Raw genomic sequence first — 18,880 nt, 5'->3', positions numbered from 1 at the left:
TCTCCTCCTCTGTCGGTCATGTCTGACCATGAAAAATGAAGCTGTAAAAATAAAATCTAAAAAGATATGAGTTATAGCATGATTACAAAAATATTTCTTTCAAATATGGTGATTGGCTAACCTGTGGTTACATATTCACTACACCTTGTAAATTACTAATACATTTCTCCAAACTTGGATATGGTTTGTGAAGTCTATCCTTTTGTCTTTTACACCTAAACATCTTGCTTCCTTGTTCATGAAAGTGTCACAGAAAGGTCCTAACTTCTGTGTTGCTTCATCCAGTCGTTTCCCAGAGCCGTTTGAAAGTGGCCTGGGAACCGGTCCAAAACAGAGCTACCAACACACAGCATTGTTCTAGCCAAGCCACTTCACTGTATTTCGAGTTTCATTGAGGGGAGTTGATGGCCCACTATGGTAAAACACAGCCCAGATCCCCTGGCTTTCATTAGACGACGTACATTCTGACCCCCCACTACCCATGCTAAAGTAAACACACACACACACACACACACACACACACACACACACACACACATGTACGCACTCAAATGCACATACATACATACCGATACATACATACATACATACATACATACATACATACATACATACATACATACATACATACATACATACATACACCTCAGCCTTTCAGTGTTTTTAATTGTTCACATCAGAACAATCACACGTGTACACACACACACACACACACACACACACACACACACACACACACACACACACACACATACTGTACACAAACATGTAAGCACTCAAACACACATACAGATATACAGATATACTGTACATATACAGACAGACATACATACACATCAGCCTTTCAGTGTTTTTTTATTTTTCACATCAGAATAATCACACATGTACACACACACACACACACACACACACACACACACACACACACACACACACACACACACACACACACACACACACACACACACACACACACACACACACACACACACACACACACACACACACACACACACACACACACACACACACACACACACACAGACCTCAGCTCTGTGTTATGACATAAGGAGCAGTGGCCAGTGGAGGTTGAAATGGGGAACAGCTGGAGGAGGAATGTGGTGGTTCCTGGGGCTCAGAGTGACTGATGGTTGCCACGGAGCCGCAGCACTGGGCCTCGCGGTTCTGGAGCCGCAGTTCAGCTGAATCCACTTTCATTTCAATCATTATTCACCCTTTCACTACCACACTACAGAAGGTTAACCCTTTCACTGTGACAATACAGAAGGTTAACCCTTTCACTGCCACACGACAAAGGGTTAACCTTTTCACTACCACACTACAGACGGTTAACCTTTCACTACCACACTACAGACGGTTAACCTTTCAGAGTTAGTGAAAGGGTTAACCCTTTGTCATGTGGCAGTGAAAAGGCCTTCTGTATTGTCGCAGTGAAAGGGTTAACCATTTTGGTAGTAAGTATGAAAGTATGAACTGACGCTGCAATTTGCTTACTTGCGATAGAGAGGATTCATTCTCTGTAGAACTTTTCATTGTGTTGCCAGGGGAACAGCTGTTTATTTCTTGTCAGTGATTGATATCAACAAACACTGCAACAAGGAAACTATAAAAGAAGGGAAGGGTCATTATGTCATACTACCAGCATTCTAATGCTCTGCAGATGCATGGAGAAGCAACTAAAACCCAACACATCTGCCTTGTAAGAGCTTTGATGAAGAAATGCATCTACCAAAGAATCCCCTTCAGAGAATACTGACTGATGAATTTTTACAAATGTGTACATTAGTTTATTTACTTTTGGTCTCCAAATAATATCCATATGTAGTGGGTTCTAGAGACATAATTCACCATGGTATTGTTTTGATGTGTTGATGGGGGCACTGTCACTTTAAGGAGGTTGGTTTTGGGGTTGGGCTTAGAGGAGACGCCCTGTTTGGGGTTTGGTTACTATGAGCTGTCAGATCCTAGCACGGCATAGCGCTGACAGCTGTCACTTGTTCTACTACTTAATAATAAATGACACACAGCTTTGTGTTGTCAACTGATATATAAATTGTGCGTTTCTGTAATCCGACGATTTCTACACATCGATGATTATAGGCCTACTATACAGGCTCATGGTGAGTCCAATTAAAATGTTCACCACAGCAAATGGAAGAAAAAAGACATTGCCAGTGGAATGTCCTTTGAAAATATTGAGTTTAGGATAAATAAATATTGTCCAACATTTGTTTTCTGTATTCCTTCTCTCTTCTAGTAGCTATTGTTATATCACCATATATCACCTAGGCTATCCACTTGAAACATTTGCAAACCTCTGATTATTAATTGTGCATTGGCTATAAACTAACTGTTACAAAGGATCAGATTAAACCGAATATATATATTTATTGATTGATATATATTGCATAATATTTGTATATCGTTTGATATCCCTTGTATATTCCTTGTACATATACACGGAATATCCCTTTAGCCTAGTACAGACCATAATATTTCATTCTCCTATTGGACAGCGGTCCACAGGCGCCAAGGCCATGCCTCCAAAGTCAGGTTCAAAGTCACCGCCGGGGACATGCCTGGACATGAATGGTATTGCGCAAGGATATGAGACAGGAATAAAGCTGGTACTAGTTTATTCATCTAAGCGTATAAATACGGCGCAGGTGAATACAGAAGTATGTTACCCAATAAGTTGAAGCCTCACCCACGATACTACGTGCGGTGAAGTATGGCCTGTTTGGCCCCAAATAGAGCATTGAGACCGCGTGCGAATTAATAACTGAAGTGTCAGAGTTTGGTCAGTAATAGTCTAATTGTGTATAGTGTATCGTGCGGCTAAAGTTCTACAGTGACCAGCATCACCAACGTTTTCCTCGTATCAGCTAGAGTGCTTATCCAGGCTGGGCTGCCTTCATGGCGCTTTCACCCGAGGAGCCCTAGACTAGGACCGTGTGGACATGTACACTGGATTATCTACCCGACGACTGCATAGCCCTTTACGGCTGGATTATATTTGCTTTTGGTCCTGTGATTAATGGAGCGGAGAATCGCCGACGCCCACACGTGTGTGGGATTTACCCTGTGAGGAGCCACATCGAGTCTGCCCCTCAGAAGCCTGAGGCAGGCTAGCTTTCTTCCCTGTGGAGCTACAGGCTACGGAGAACAGCTGTATTCGTCTGTGGATCAAGATCTTATTGCACCGTCTCCCATACTCGGAGTCTCCTTATCATCGTTGACCCAGACTCTATTACCGACAGATCCTCTACCCTTGCTGGCTTACAACCGGGGGGACCCTTCCAGTATCTCCCGCTATATTACTAGTGTACCATAGATATAATTCCCTAAGATTCAGGTTGTATAATTACCTCCTGCGTAACCAGAGAATGGACATTCGTTATTGATTTGCCTACGCACATTCCTTTGCCTTATAAGCGCATTCAAAGTGAAATAGAGAAGTATATTATGTACCTTTTGCTGCAATAAATACTTAATTACAACTTTGTGTGGAACCGATTTCATTGTGGGAAGTGTTCATCATTATATATATCATGTACTGTATGGCCAGTAATTAAAGTGCATAAGACGGTAGTGGTTTAATGATACCATACTTATCAATACAGTCAGGGAATTGTACCCCTCAGTTACACTAACCCTTAGCTATAAAAACAACAAAGGCGTGCATTTCATGCTCATCAGAACATTTTTTAAACACTTAACAATGTACCTAATCAATATCTGAAATGAAGGAAAATACACTAACCGTCTTACTGTCCTCTACTATCATGCACTTTTCCTAATATATGTCTACTACTATGCACTCAACACAAAGCACAAGTGATTTGTGATGATGTACAGTACAGTGATTTGTGATGTACAGTGATTTGTGATGATGTACTGTGATTTGTGATGATATACAGTGATTTGTGATGATGTAGTGTACAGTGATTTGTGATGATATACAGTGATTTGTGATGATATACGGTGATTTGTGACGATGTACAGTGATTTGTGATGATGTACAGTACAGTTTAAGTTTAAGTTTATTTGGATCCCCATTAGCCACAGCAGTGCTGGGGCTATTCTTCCTGGGGTCCATAACACATAAAATACAGTTACAGACTTATACAAGTTTCAAGTTTCTTTAATAGTTGTCATACAGAAGTACAGAATACTTTCATACAAAATGCTTCTTACTGTTACGCTCCAGAGACTGTGCTAGACAAGATAGTATCAAATAACATAGTATAGCATGTAATTTAGAAGAAGAAAATGAGGTCACAGTGTTCGGTATAGACATATGTACAATGTTCTGGGTTACCATATAATATACAATACTATGCAGTGTACTAATGTACAGTACTATCTAGTGCAAAGCAGAAATGGGATGAGGTACAATTTAGGTACAATTTACAGTAAGGTGTACGAGTTGTAGTGCAATCCTTCATCAATAAATATAAAGTGTGGGGAGTGGGTGCTACAGTGTGTTTGTTTAAAGTGGGTGTGTGCTATAAAGTGTGTGGAGTGGGTGCTACAGTGTGTTTGTTTAAAGTGAGTGTGTGCGTGTGGATGTGTGTGCTATGTGCGTTTGGTGGTTGTTGTTGTGTAGTGTTCATTCATTGTTCGTTTAGCAGCCTGATGGCCTGGGGATAGAAGCTTCTTCTGAGTCTTTCTGTGCTCGCCTTGAGACTCCGGTATCGCTTGCCTGACCGCAGCAGTTCAAAGAGGCAGTTGTTCGGGTGACTGGAGTCTTTAATGATTCTCTTAGCCTTGCCCTTGCAACGCTTGTTGTAAATGTTCTGGAGGGTGGGGAGCCCCCCTCCAATTGTGCGTATGACATTTACATGTCATACAGACAATTAAAACAACAATAAAAACCCTTATACACTCATAACATTTACATGTCATACAGACAATTAAAACAACAATAAAAACCCTTATACACTCACAACATTTACATGTCATACAGACAATTAAAACAACAATAAAAACCCTTATACACTCACAACATTTACATGTCATACAGACAATTAAAACAACAATAAAAACCCTAATCAAATTCATAATACAATATAAAAATATATACTCCTTATGAATGAATTCATAATACAATACAATAATACCTACTCATAATTAATTCATAATACAATACAGCATAATATACTATTTAGCTTTTACATACATTATCTATGTTCATATCAGCCAATTATAATTTTTTTTTTGATCAAATTTTTTATTATTATTCACATGAAACAAGACAACACATTAACCACAATACAATTATACAATATTTTAATAATATATCCCTATCAGACACATGCCTTTTCATCCATATATACCTATCTCTTTATCAGACACATACATTTTCATTTACGTACACACTATCTATTAGGGAATGTCAATTTCTTTGGTTGAAAATGTTGTTTTACCACGATTTTGAAACGACATTTACTCTTCTCCTGCTTAACATGTCTGGGAAGAGAGTTCCATTCCTGCATACCACGGAACATGACAGTACAGTGATTTGTGATGATGTACTGTGATTTGTGATGTACAGTACAGTGATTTGTGATGATGTACAGTGATTTGTGATGATATACAGTGATTTGTGACGATGTACAGTGATTTGTGATGATGTAAAGTACAGTGATTTGTGATGTAGTGATTTGTGATGTACAGTACAGTGATTTGTGATGATGTACAGTGATTTGTGATGATGTACAGTACAGTGATTTGTGATGATGTACAGTGATTTGTGATGATGTACAGTACAGTGATTTGTGATGATGTAGTGTAGTGATTTGTGATGTACAGTACAGTGATTTGTGATGATGTAGAGTACAGTGATTTGTGATGATGTACAGTGATTTGTGATGATGTAGTGTAGTGATTTGTGATGATATACAGTGATTTGTGATGATGTACAGTGATTTGTGATGATGTACAGTGATTTGTGATGATGTACAGTGATTTGTGACGATATACAGTGATTTGTGATGATGTACAGTGATTTGTGATGTAGTGTAGTGATTTGTGATGATATACAGTGATTTGTGACGATGTACAGTGATTTGTGATGATGTACAGTACAGTGATTTGTGATGTAGTGTAGTGATTTGTGATGATATACAGTGATTTGTGATGATGTACAGTACAGTGATTTGTGATGATATACAGTGATTTGTGACGATGTACAGTGATTTGTGATGATGTACAGTACAGTGATTTGTGATGATATACAGTGATTTGTGATGATGTACAGTGATTTGTGATGATGTACAGTACAGTGATTTGTGATGTAGTGTAGTGATTTGTGATGATATACAGTGATTTGTGATGATGTACAGTACAGTGATTTGTGATGATATACAGTGATTTGTGATGATGTAGTGTAGTGATTTGTGATGATATACAGTGATTTGTGATGATATACAGTGATTTGTGATGATATACAGTGATTTGTGATGATGTACAGTGATTTGTGACGATGTAGAGTACAGTGATTTGTGACGATGCACAGTGATTTGTGACGATGTACAGTACAGTGATTTGTGATGATGTACAGTGATTTGTGATGATGTAGAGTACATTTGGGACTCCTGTATGTACAGTGGATGTGGGACTACTGTATGTACAGTGGATGTGGGACTACTGTATGTACAGTGGATGTGGGACTACTGTATGTACAGTGGATGTGGGACTCCTGTATGTACAGTGGATGTGGGACTCCTGTATGTACAGTGGATGTGGGACTCCTGTATGTACAGTGGATGTGGGACTCCTGTATGTACAGTGGATGTGGGACTACTGTATGTACAGTGGATGTGGGACTACTGTATGTACAGTGGATGTGGGACTCCTGTATGTACAGTGGATGTGGGACTCCTGTATGTACAGTGGATGTGGGACTCCTGTATGTACAGTGGATGTGGGACTCCTGTATGTACAGTGGATGTGGGACTCCTGTATGTACAGTGGATGTGGGACTCCTGTATGTACAGTGGATGTGGGACTCCTGTATGTACAGTGGATGTGGGACTCCTGTATGTACAGTGGATGTACTGGCTGTAGTCTCTGTCTCCATAGAGCTACTTGCTCCACCATGATAATGAATGAAGCGCATGTCTCTACTAACACGGCAGACATGTCTAGCAGCACACATGGTGCCTCATCACTATGACATGTATTGACCTTGTACCTAATATGTCTTTTCTTTTTTATATTTCATTTGGATGAATATCCACTTCCTGATGTTTCCTTTCCACCTGGGGTGGGAACAGGGTATAAAAGGAACCCAACCTATGGCGGCTGGGTGGCGCAGCGGACATTGCACTCGTCACCAACGCATGAGACACCGGGTTCGACACCGTGTTCGACACCGGGTTCATACTAATTCAATTGGCAGAGTCATCGGGTGGAAGTCGATGGGTGGTAATCTGGACGTTGTGGACAGCGACTCCTACAGGTCGGTTGGGGGACGCCTGCACAGCAGTGACAGGAGATGGCGGGGGCAGTGTGAGCCTCCCACACGTTACACCTCGCCAATGAGAGTCCGCGCTGGCAGGTGAAAAGATGTCACAGGCTGCCTCCTCGTGTACCGGAGGGGACACGTGATGCAAGGCTTCTATCCTCCCTACAACCGACCAGTGGGGGGCATATGCGAGCAACGTTCAAGACAGGGGAGGGGAGAATTGGAAACAGCGAAATTGGGATGGGAGAAAATAAGGAGAAAAAGTGGACCAAAAAAAATAGGAGAAAAAGTAAAAAAAAAATAAAAGAAAAAAGGAACCCAGCCTGAGCATGGCGAGAGCACTGCCTTGTGAATATGGTGCCCTGTGTGAGGTAACGTTATAGGGCTGTCCTCCACTGACGCTGTTCTTAATCCACTAATAGTCGTGTAGGATTTGTCGACTAACCAATTAGTTGATTTCATCTGCAGATCTGCCTCGTTTGAGTTCCCCCACCTCGTGCAGTCGTGCAGAAAGACCTCTATAAATCCACTGCTCGCCAGAGTTGGTGCTTTTCATTTTTTTTAAGGAAATAACTCATGATGGAAAAGTCATAAACCGAGCCGACCGGTTAAACGACTCATTTAATATCAGGCAGCCCTGTGATACTGTAAGCATTTGATTGGTTTATTGGAGAGATTTTAGTTCCTACTAAACTCCTGCGCTTCGTCTTGCTAGTTTATTGAACCCTTCAGACAAACAACCACACATACATGTTTATTTAGAATATTCCTACCAGCAGCTCGTATTATTTACAGTTATAAAGTCATATTATTTACAGTTATAAAGTCATATTATTTACAGTTATAAAGTCATATTATTTACAGTTATAAAGTCATATTATAAAGTCATATTATTTACAGTTATAAAGTCATATTATTTACAGTTATAAAGTCATATTATTTACAGTTATACAGTCATATTATTTACAGTTATACAGTCATTATTTACAGTTATAAAGTCATTAATTACAGTTATACAGTCATTATTTACAGTTATAAAGTCATTAATTACAGTTATACAGTCATTATTTACAGTTATAAAGTCATTAATTACAGTTATACAGTCATTATTTACAGTTATAAAGTCATTAATTACAGTTATACAGTCATTATTTACAGTTATAAAGTCAGTCCAAACCACTTGGAATGTGATACATCACCCTGAATGTACACTCCCCCAACATAACTACGTTCAGAAACCATGTTCATCTGTAAACTATACCCCCTGCTGTTTGTTTGTTTTGTTATTTTAACTTCACTGTTTTTATACTTCCTGTTGCTTTTTTTTATTTTATTATTATTATCTTTTCCCCCTTTTTCCGTTTTTCTCCCATCCCAATGTTAGTCGTTATGCCAATTCCCAATCCCCTTCCTGGTTGTTGCATGCTCTGCCCCCTACCGTCGGTCTGGGAGGGCGGAGACTATCACATTCTTCCTCCAGCCCACCGCTTCTTTTCACCTGGCAGCGCGGACTCTCCCTGGGGGAGTGTAACTTGTGGAAGGTCACACTACCTCTCCCAGATCCTTCCTTTGCTGTGCAGGCGCCCCGACCGAACTGTAGGAGTCGCTGTTTACAACGACCAGGACCCACCCTCGCCGGCTTCCCACCCGCTAACACTGCCAATTGTGTCAGTATGGACGGTCGGCCAAGCCGGAGGCACCACAGCCGGATTCGATCCCACTGGCTCTGTGGTGGTAGACAGACGCTTAGTCCGCTGCGCTACCCGCTTATTTTCAGTTTCTTGATTTACAAACAAACATCCACATACAACAATACAATTGGCGGTCAAAATTATAAAAGACAGTACAATACAATTCGACAGATAAGAACTAAAAGATATAGCTGATAGTAGAAAATAATATCAAAATCAAATGAAGAGTTGACCTAAAATAAATTAACTAAAGGGAAAAGGGAAAACAAAAAAAACAAAAACAAAGAAAAGAGATAAAAGAATAAAGTGACATGGGTTCTTTGGTACCTTCATAGTTTATTTTCATTTCGATTTCTATTTCTCTTGTCTCCTTTTCACTCTCCTGTGATGTCGTTTCTTTTCTTCCTATACTCTTCCCACTTCTCCCATTTTGACTCAAACTTCTCGTCTTGTAGCCTCAGCCTATGTGTGATTCTCTCCATTTCCTGTATCCCCCCCACTATCTCTGTCCATTGTTCCCTCGTCGGTGCTTCTACTCTATACCACATCTTATTTTTTCTATGATCTGTAAGGTGACCTTGGGTGTCCTGAAAGGCGAAGGGTGACGTGGGGGAGGAAATGTCTTTTGTGGTGTCTGTGATGATATAATTATATTTTTATATTCTGTATTTATTATTTACAATTGTCTCGTCGTTATTATAATTATTATTGTTGAAGTACTGTCCCGTGATGTCTTGTGTATTATTGTTGTTACTGTGTTGCGTTTTGTTTAAATTGAAAAGTGGAAAATTAAAAAGATTTATACAAAAAAATGTACTTTATAGAAAATGTACAGTATGCACAAGGGCCACCTTGAAGCCGTATACACACTGACCTTGTGATGAACCTTCTCTTGATGAGAACGTACTGAGAACATACTGAGAACATACTGAGCACACGCTACCCGTGATGTTTGTAAGTGGACATTGTTGGGTGGCCCAAAATACTCACACACACACACACACACACACACACACACACACACACACACACACACACACACACACACACACACACACACACACACACACACACACACACACCTACACACAGCCCTCCCTCCACCTCAGTTTGTTTAGCAGGAAACACCCAGGCTTCATGGGCCTAAACCTAAATCCCTCACTGCCTGAGACACACGGAAGACACGTAAAAGTGTTTGTGCACACGTGAGTGTTTGTGTGTGTGTTGTGCCGTGTAGTTTTGGCCACCCAACATCCTTTCTCAAACCTCCACTCCATGGCGAACACACTCTGTTATGGTGAAGGATTGTGATTGTTGACGTTGATTTACGTAGCAATTATTATTATAGTAATATTATAGTAATATAAAGTTTATATTTAGACCATCACAAAGGAGCTGTTGGTGTTATTATCTTGTGCATAATTTGCCTCTTCTCTTATATTTGATACATGTATTTAACTGGTACCTGGGAGAGACATTCACCAGGGAGAGAAGACCTTGACAGTAATGGGATCACTTATTTGTTTGGTTTAGATAATGATAACATTAGCCACAGTTTGTACAACTACTGTATGCAGAGACCACCCACTGAGAAAAGAACACCACGTGCATTATGTCTGTCTGTCTGTCTGTCTGTCTGTCTGTCTGTCTGTCTGTCTGTCTGTCTGTCTGTCTGTCTGTCTGTCTGTCTGTCTGTCTGTCTGTCTGTGTCTGTCTGTCTGTCTGTCTGTGGTGTGTCTATGTCTGTCCGTCTGTCCGTCCGTCCGTCCGTCTGTCTGTCTGTCTGTCTGTGTCCGTCCGTCCGTCCGTCCGTCTGTCTGTCTGTCTGTCTGTCTGTCTTTCTGTGTGTCTGTGTGTGTCTAATTGAAAGCCCATGCATCGTGCACGTGTGTGTGTGTGTGTGTGTGTGTGTGTGTGTGTGTGTGTGTGTGTGTGTGTGTGTGTGTGTGTGTCTCTAATTGAAAGCCCATGCATCGTGCACAGATCACACCTGGCTCAGACACAACAGGACAAAGTCCTCCATTGTTCTTTGTATACACTGTGGGAGAGTTACACAGTGAAATAGCAGCAGCAACAACATAAGTCAGCTGAGCCTAAAGTTAATTCTTGAGATTGTCACACACACAACGAGGACTGTACTAACTATACTGTGTGTGTGTCTCTGTGTCTCTCTCTCTCTCTCTCTCTCTCTCTCTCTCTCTCTCTCTCTCTCTCTCTCTCTCTCTCTCTCTCTCTCTCTCTCTCTCTCTCTCTCTCTCTCTATCTCTCTCTCTCTCTCTCTCTCTCTCTCTCTCTCTCTCTCTCTCTCTGTGTTCTAGATGAGGAGAGCTCAGGCCTGTATGGTTTCCTACATGTCATCGTCCACTCTGCCAAAGGCTTCAAGGAGTCAGCCAGTAAGTCTTACATATTATCCTACTGTTAGACTGTACTGTCATGCACACACACACACACACGCATGTGCACACACATCCACTCATGGTGAGTGCGAGTAGTGAGTGTGTGTGATTTTGATTTTATTTGACATTTAAAAAAAGAAATCTAGATTCCAGAAAATATCAAGGATGAAACACAAAAAAGTCAAGATTTATTTCCATTGTGGGTGGTCCTTGGTCTCAGACAGATAAGCAATACAAAACATGACCACAAATAACAATTATGACAAACTACATAGACATGTCAATTTTAAGTGCAGTACAAACGTAGCCACAGACAACAATGTATCAGACAACATTTTCATACATTTTAAAATCTAGTTTTTAATATTGTCGAGGAGCCATGATTTGACTTTTTTCTTAAAATTGTGTTGGCTACTAAATTAATGCATTTTTGCTGTGAATATCAAATTCCAATGTGTGGCTCCCCAGAATTTAAAAGAACATTTGCCCGTATTTGTTTTGAACCTTGGAATACGCAGGTCGGCAATGCTGGCTCTGGTGTTATGGGTATCATGTCCCTGTTCCACTATATTGAGCTGAAGTTGAACGGACCTGTTTGCCCCAGTGTTCACGCAACAGATCATACAGTGATGGAGAGAGCGAGAGACAGTGAGCAAGAGACAGTGAGGGAGAGAGAGAGTGAGGGAGAGAGAGAGAGAGAGTTAGGACTATTTTGATCTTTTTCATTTTCATTTAAAAAAAGGTTTCCGTAAAAATGAAATGTCTCAAGAAATAAGTGCGTGCCACAAATTTACAAAATAAATGTCTTTCCTGTTTTAGACGTTGCTCTTTTATTTTGAAAACCCCGACCGGAAGTGTTATCGTTGTCTGTTATTGTCCGCACACACACACACACACAAGCACACATGAGCACACACACGACACACACACTGTACACGCTCACACACTAGCAGCCACTTTAACATGAGCAAGCACACACTCATGCTGCACACGCCCACACTTATGGCCACTAAGAAAAGGTCACTTTAATAATAGTATAGTATAACTTGAGATTGTATAATATAGCATGTACATAAAGACCCAGTGCCTCATCCGTAGCTAACAGTGTATTGCAATACCACAGGACCTAGCATGTCCTACCATGCTCTGTACATATACCGATATGCCCTACTCTGTTTACTTGTTTTATTGCACAATGTCGTTCTATTGGATTCTATTATATGTTATTACTATTGTATTATGCACATCGTTGCGGGCAAGACCACCCGCATTTCATTGTATACTCGTATGCCGTGACAAATAAAACTCTTGACTTGACACACACAGATACACACACAACAGCATACAATTAGAACATGGACAACTGAAATTCAAGGCCAGTTCGTTTTTGGTACACACTGTCACTACCCTACACGTGTGTGTGTGTGTGTGTGTGTGTGTGTGTGTGTGTGTGTGTGTGTGTGTGTGTGTGTGTGTGTGTGTGTGTGTGTGTGTGTGTGTGTGTGTGTGTGTGTGTGTGTGTGTGTGTGTGTGTGTGTGTGTGTGTGTGTGTGTGTGTGTGTGTGTGTGTGTGTGTGTGTGTGTGTCCACATGTGTGTGTACATGCCTGTGTGTGTGAGCATGTGTGTTTGTGTGTCCAATCTATGTATTTGTGTGTATTTGTGTGTGTGTGTCCACATGTGTGTACATGCCTGTGTGTGTGGCCACATGTGTGTACATGCATGTGTATGTCTGTCTATGTATTTGTCTATATCTGTATTTGTGTGTGTGTGTATCCATGTTTTTGTGCGTATTAAAACAAACGATATTCCTTGAGTGCGGTCCCTACCCTTTTTTCTACTTGTATCCATGCATGTCATCAGAAGGATATTATGTTGGCAGGGGCAGGAGTTCTGCTCAGGGTGGGTCAGATATGACAGCTGCAGCATGTCCCCTCTAACGAGAGAGAGAGAGAGAGAAAGAGAGAGAGAGAGAGAGACCTAATAACACTACAACAGAGAGAGAGGAGAGAGAGACTAACACGAAGCACCAGTCCTAATAACACTACAACACAGAGAGAGAGAGAAATAGACAGACAGAAATATGATTATTTGACAGCCTTTAGTATATCAAAGTGTAGAGAGACAGAGTTTCCTGGCTAATGGCTTGGAAAGCTGTCCTCTCTCAAACCTGTTTGATCCTCGATGGAGCGTAGAGAGCAGAGTGGCTTAAAAGATGGAGCATGTGTGCTTGTGGGTGTGGGTGTGTTTTGTGCTTGTGGGTACGTGTGTTGGTGTGTGCGTGTTTTGTGGGTATTTGTGGTGGTGTGTTTTGTGGGTATGTGTGGTGGTGTGTGTGTTTTGTGGGTATGTGTGGTGGTGTGTGTGTTTTGTGGGTATGTGAATGAATGAATGAAAACTTTATTTAACAGATTGCAGAATGGGTACAATACAGTACGGCTCAATACACACAATTGTTAACACTTTGTATGCCACTCACAGCTTTTCTCGGGTTTACGCCCCGACCGTTGAATGCCACGGTCACGAGTATTCTCGGGTATTTAAAAAAAAAATTATTAGCGATCTGAAATCATATTGCATCACGCGAGCCTACCGTTGGAGATCCAGGGACCGCCGGCGCTCAGATGTGAAAAAAGCGCCCCCTATCGTCTCCCAGATGGTAAATCACCCTTTTGGAATGGACTCAATAATGAAAGTGAATGGGAGAACGGATTTCTGACTCCACATTTTACTTCTCACTGATGCAGCCGGGGTCTACCAAAGTTCATTCTGGAGCCTCTGAGTTGCGCGGATCATGTGTTATACTGTACACACGATGGATCAATACATTTATCGATTTTTTCGAATGGCGATCGGAAATTGGAATAAACCATTTGGATACCATCTGACCTCAGGTAAGGAATCTATGTTATCAGTGTTAGGATAATCAGACTAGTTTTCACGGATATATAAGCGTTTATGTGATATGTGATATGGCTGTTTTGACTGTAAAAGCCATGAGGAAATAAGAGCAGCGATTATCAGCGCACGGCACAAGCGTGCGTGCGCACACATATACTATCGATCATCTAGCGCATAGGTGTCAAACTCATGGCCCGCGGGCCAAATGTGGCCCGCCACGTCATTTGATGTGGCCCCCCAAGAGCTCTGGTAAAAAAAAAATATTTTTTTTTAAACATTAATCTTGGGTTAAAAATAGCGGCGTTAAAAGAATTGTGGGTTAATGCGTTAATAAAGCTTTAACTTTGACAGCCTTAGTTATTTACACATTCTTACACATACATGTATGTTGAACATCTGAGGTATTGATGAAGTAACAAAGGAAAAAAGCCAAAAGCACTTACTCCTCAGACATTCTTTGACAATTTTACAGCCCAAAATACAAAAAAGATCCAGGCGGAATAGGTAACAAAGGGTTGAAGAAATATTGTCGGAACTGTCAGATGCAAACTGGCTGTGTGACATAACCAAGCATCTCGCTCAATTGAATAAGAAGCTGCAGGACGCAAACAAGTCCCACCCAAAACTTGACCAATATAGTTGTGAACTGAGACAACCCTTATTTTGTTATTTTTGAGTACAGTTACAGTTGTGTGTTCATGCAGACACATAATAGCAATTTCATTACGAATTGAAAACGGGGGACCCTGATGTAAACAAGTCGAAAGTCTTTCTCTGGTCTGCATCCCCTTAACAATTGTGTGTATTGAGCTGTACTGTACTGTACCCATTCTGCAATCTGTTAATTAAAGTTAATTAAACAATCTTCCATTAGTTGGATGTATGGCCTCTGCAAGGTTGTGTGCAGCCATTTGTTTTTGTAACATCTGCTACATCTGTCCCACGTGTTCTTTGCAGCTCACAGTTGTTAGTTCTGCCCCTCTTGACTGTGACAAAAAGGTTTTGAACAAACTTAATGTCATAGCTTGTATTTGATGATATTCTTCTTTGTTATTTAGTTGAATGGTTTGATCATTGATTGATGGAGTAATATGGGGTTCTGATGAACTAAAATTATTTGTTAAAATAACATAGGCTAACATATATTTTTACATCTATGCAAAATGTATAACTTGAATAAGTAATAAATACAGAAACAACATGTTTAACAATATGTAAATGAGTAGCTACAAGTATTTTACATTACATTAACATTTTTTTTTTTTTTTTATATTTTTTTTATTATTGCAAGACAAAAATTATTAAAAGTCAGTACTCAACACACAATGCATAATGAAACTTTCAGTAAAGGTGGTTAAAATATATGCAAGTACAGAAACAAGATAAAACAAAATTAGTCTATAATAACATTTTAACCGTATACAGTGTATATCCAGCGAAATTACAATTATATAAATGTTAGTATATAATATACCCCTAATACCTATTTTCTAAAACCCTACACACATATGCTCCAGCTCGAACCCCCCCCTCCCGGACCCCCTCTTGGATAGTACCTCCATTATCCCTCACTCCTAACCAGACACTACCATTATAAGCTAGCTTTTATTCTCTCCACCACTTCTAACCACATTGACATTTTGGATTCATTGAGACCCAGAATTCTTGCTGTAGATATTTCTTGATATATCACATCGAGATATGTAAGAAACCACACTTTTCGGCAAATTTTTTCCGGTTGAAACCAACGTGATGCGATCAGTTTTTTAGCTACTGTGATACCCGATAAAACCAATCTCTTTAGTTGTGGATTCACTGCAAACTCAAAAACATCATTCAATAGTAATACCGAGGGGTGTACAGGTATATTCCAAGATACGAGTATTGATAATTGTTGGGACACATCTTTCCAGAATGCCTTAACTGGTGGGCAGTCCCAATACATGTGCATAAATGTTCCTTCGTCCCCATTTGTACATTGGGAGCATTTGGAGTCTTGTTTAAGCCCCATTTTGCACAGCCTTATAGGAGTCAAGTATGTCCTGTGAATATAGTTCAGATTGATTTGTTGATGATCCGGGTTCCTTGATGTAAGTCGGACATTTGCCCAGGCTCCTTGCCAATCAAAGTCATTTTCCAGGTCTGGTATATCCCTCCTCCAGACAGTGTCTAGTTGAAGGGTTTCATACGAGGACGTTAGTAATTGATAATAAAAACCTGATACAAAACCTCCCAATGTTTCTCTTTCATAGAAAAATTTGTGGTATCTGTGGTGTTCAATTGGTATGAGTAATGGAACACCGTGAGACCTCAGACAAAGTCGTAACTGTATGTAAAAAAGCCATGTGGACTCGGTGAGGTTAAACTTTGTGCATATTTCGACATAACTACAGAGGCCCTTGTTATTAAAAATATCCCCTAATGAGTGTATGCCTTGCTCTTCCCATATAGGGAATCTTATAGGGCGTTTTCGCATTAAGAGTGCATTGTTATTGAATATGGGAGTGTGATTATGCCATTCTTGAGGGTTAGGATATTTCTTTTGTGTTTCCCGCCATGTTCTGATTGCATGGGTAATTATTGGGCCAAATTCTCGCTCACAATGCTTGATTGAAAGTTTAGTGTGTGCTATGTCTTTTAGTCTCTGTGGGGCTACTATGTTTTCTTCTAAATCTCTCCAAGATACCAAAGCCTGGGGGTCAAACCATATCTTCAGTGGTCTTAATGTGAAGGCCTTAAAATATTGTAACATTACATTAACATTTATATGGTCTTTGGCCCTTTGAGGGCAACCATAATGCTGATGTGGCCCTCTGTGAAAATGAGTTTGACACCCCTGATCTAGCGTTTATTTGAAAACGATTCATAAATAGGCCGACAAATGACAACGTTCTGGAATATTCCAGTAAAAGGCGATTATCATAGGCATGGGTTGTTTTTTCCCCGAAAACGGGTGATTTTCAAAATGCTATCAAATGGAAATGAAGCGATAAAAAACAATCTGTTGACTGGAAAATGATTATTTGATAAGCGATGGGCAGATTAGACACATAGCCATAATTTAAAACATAGATTAGGCAATATTAACGTTAATATTGGCCGTGGATGGTGGCATTCAAGGGGGTAAAAAGGAAAACACGGCTGGCGCTCAAAGTGTTAAGGGGATGCAGACCAGAGAAAGACGTTTGTCTTGTTTACATCAGGGTCCCCCATTTTCAATTCATAGTGACATTTATGACATACACAACATACATGACATTTATGGCATAGGGACATACATGACATACAGGTATTTAGTACTGTTACATTTGTGACATATACGATATGCAAATATACAGTACTGTTACCCATAGATCCTGACAGAGTATATACATATGATGGGGAGGGGACTGTACATTAGGAGGGGGTGGGTGGGTGGGAGAGAAATATACATACGGTGGGGAGAGAATATATACATGCGGTGGGGAGGAGACTGTCTATTAGGAGGGGGTGGGGGTCGGGGGGTTTGGACATTTACGGTGGCCAGTTTCGAATTGCAGCCTCCCGTAGGTGCTCTTTAAGAGCGGTTTTGAATGTGGGTAGGGATTCACATTCCTTTACAGCTGTGGGTAGGGCGTTCCACATTGATGTGGCATAATTGCGAAACGTGTTTAGTCCCTTGTTTGAGCCGAATCCGGGTTTAACATGATTTGTTGAGCTTCCTCTGGTGTTGTGGTCGTGGTATTCACTGACCTTTGGGAAGTATTTTGACATGTACATGGGTACCTTAGTCGTATAGTGTATCTTGTAGACCAGGCCCATTGCAAGTTGCTGTACTCTGTCGTCTACTCTAAGCCATCCTAGGTTGTCAAAGTGGGCAGGGGTGAGGTGGGTTCTAGGGGTAAGGTCAAGCAGTAGTCTGACCAGTTTGTTTTGTGATGTTTGTAATCTTGTTTTTAGCGCCTTTGAGGTGCTTTGGTACCATGAGGTGCAAGCATAGTCATAGTACCCTTGAATGAGTGCTCCTGCCAGAGTCTTCAGGGTATTCTTGTTTACCAGAGAGGAGATCCGGTACAAGAATCTAGTTCGTTGGTTGACTTTTTTTATTACTTTGGATGCCATTTTGTCACAGGAAAGATTTGCCTCTAGGATGGAACCTAGGTATGTAATTTCATCTTTCCTTGTGACAATATTGTCACCCACTGTAACTGAGAAGCCGTCTGTCTTGCTGAGTTTGTTATTTGATCCGAAGAGAATGGACTCTGTTTTAACCAGGTGTAATGATAGTTTGTTATCAGCGAGCCAGGTGCAGATTCTGCCGAGTTCCGAGCTGAGGGTTTTTTCAACCTGTAACTTGTTCTTGTCAGAGACCAGCAGGGCTGAGTCATCCGCGAACAAGAACAAGTTGCAGTCACAAGCTGA

The sequence above is a fragment of the Notolepis coatsorum genome (genome assembly GCF_963971535.1).
Source record: "Notolepis coatsorum genome assembly, chromosome: 8".
NCBI lineage: Eukaryota > Metazoa > Chordata > Actinopteri > Aulopiformes > Paralepididae > Notolepis > Notolepis coatsorum.
This window is presented reverse-complemented; position numbering follows the sequence as displayed.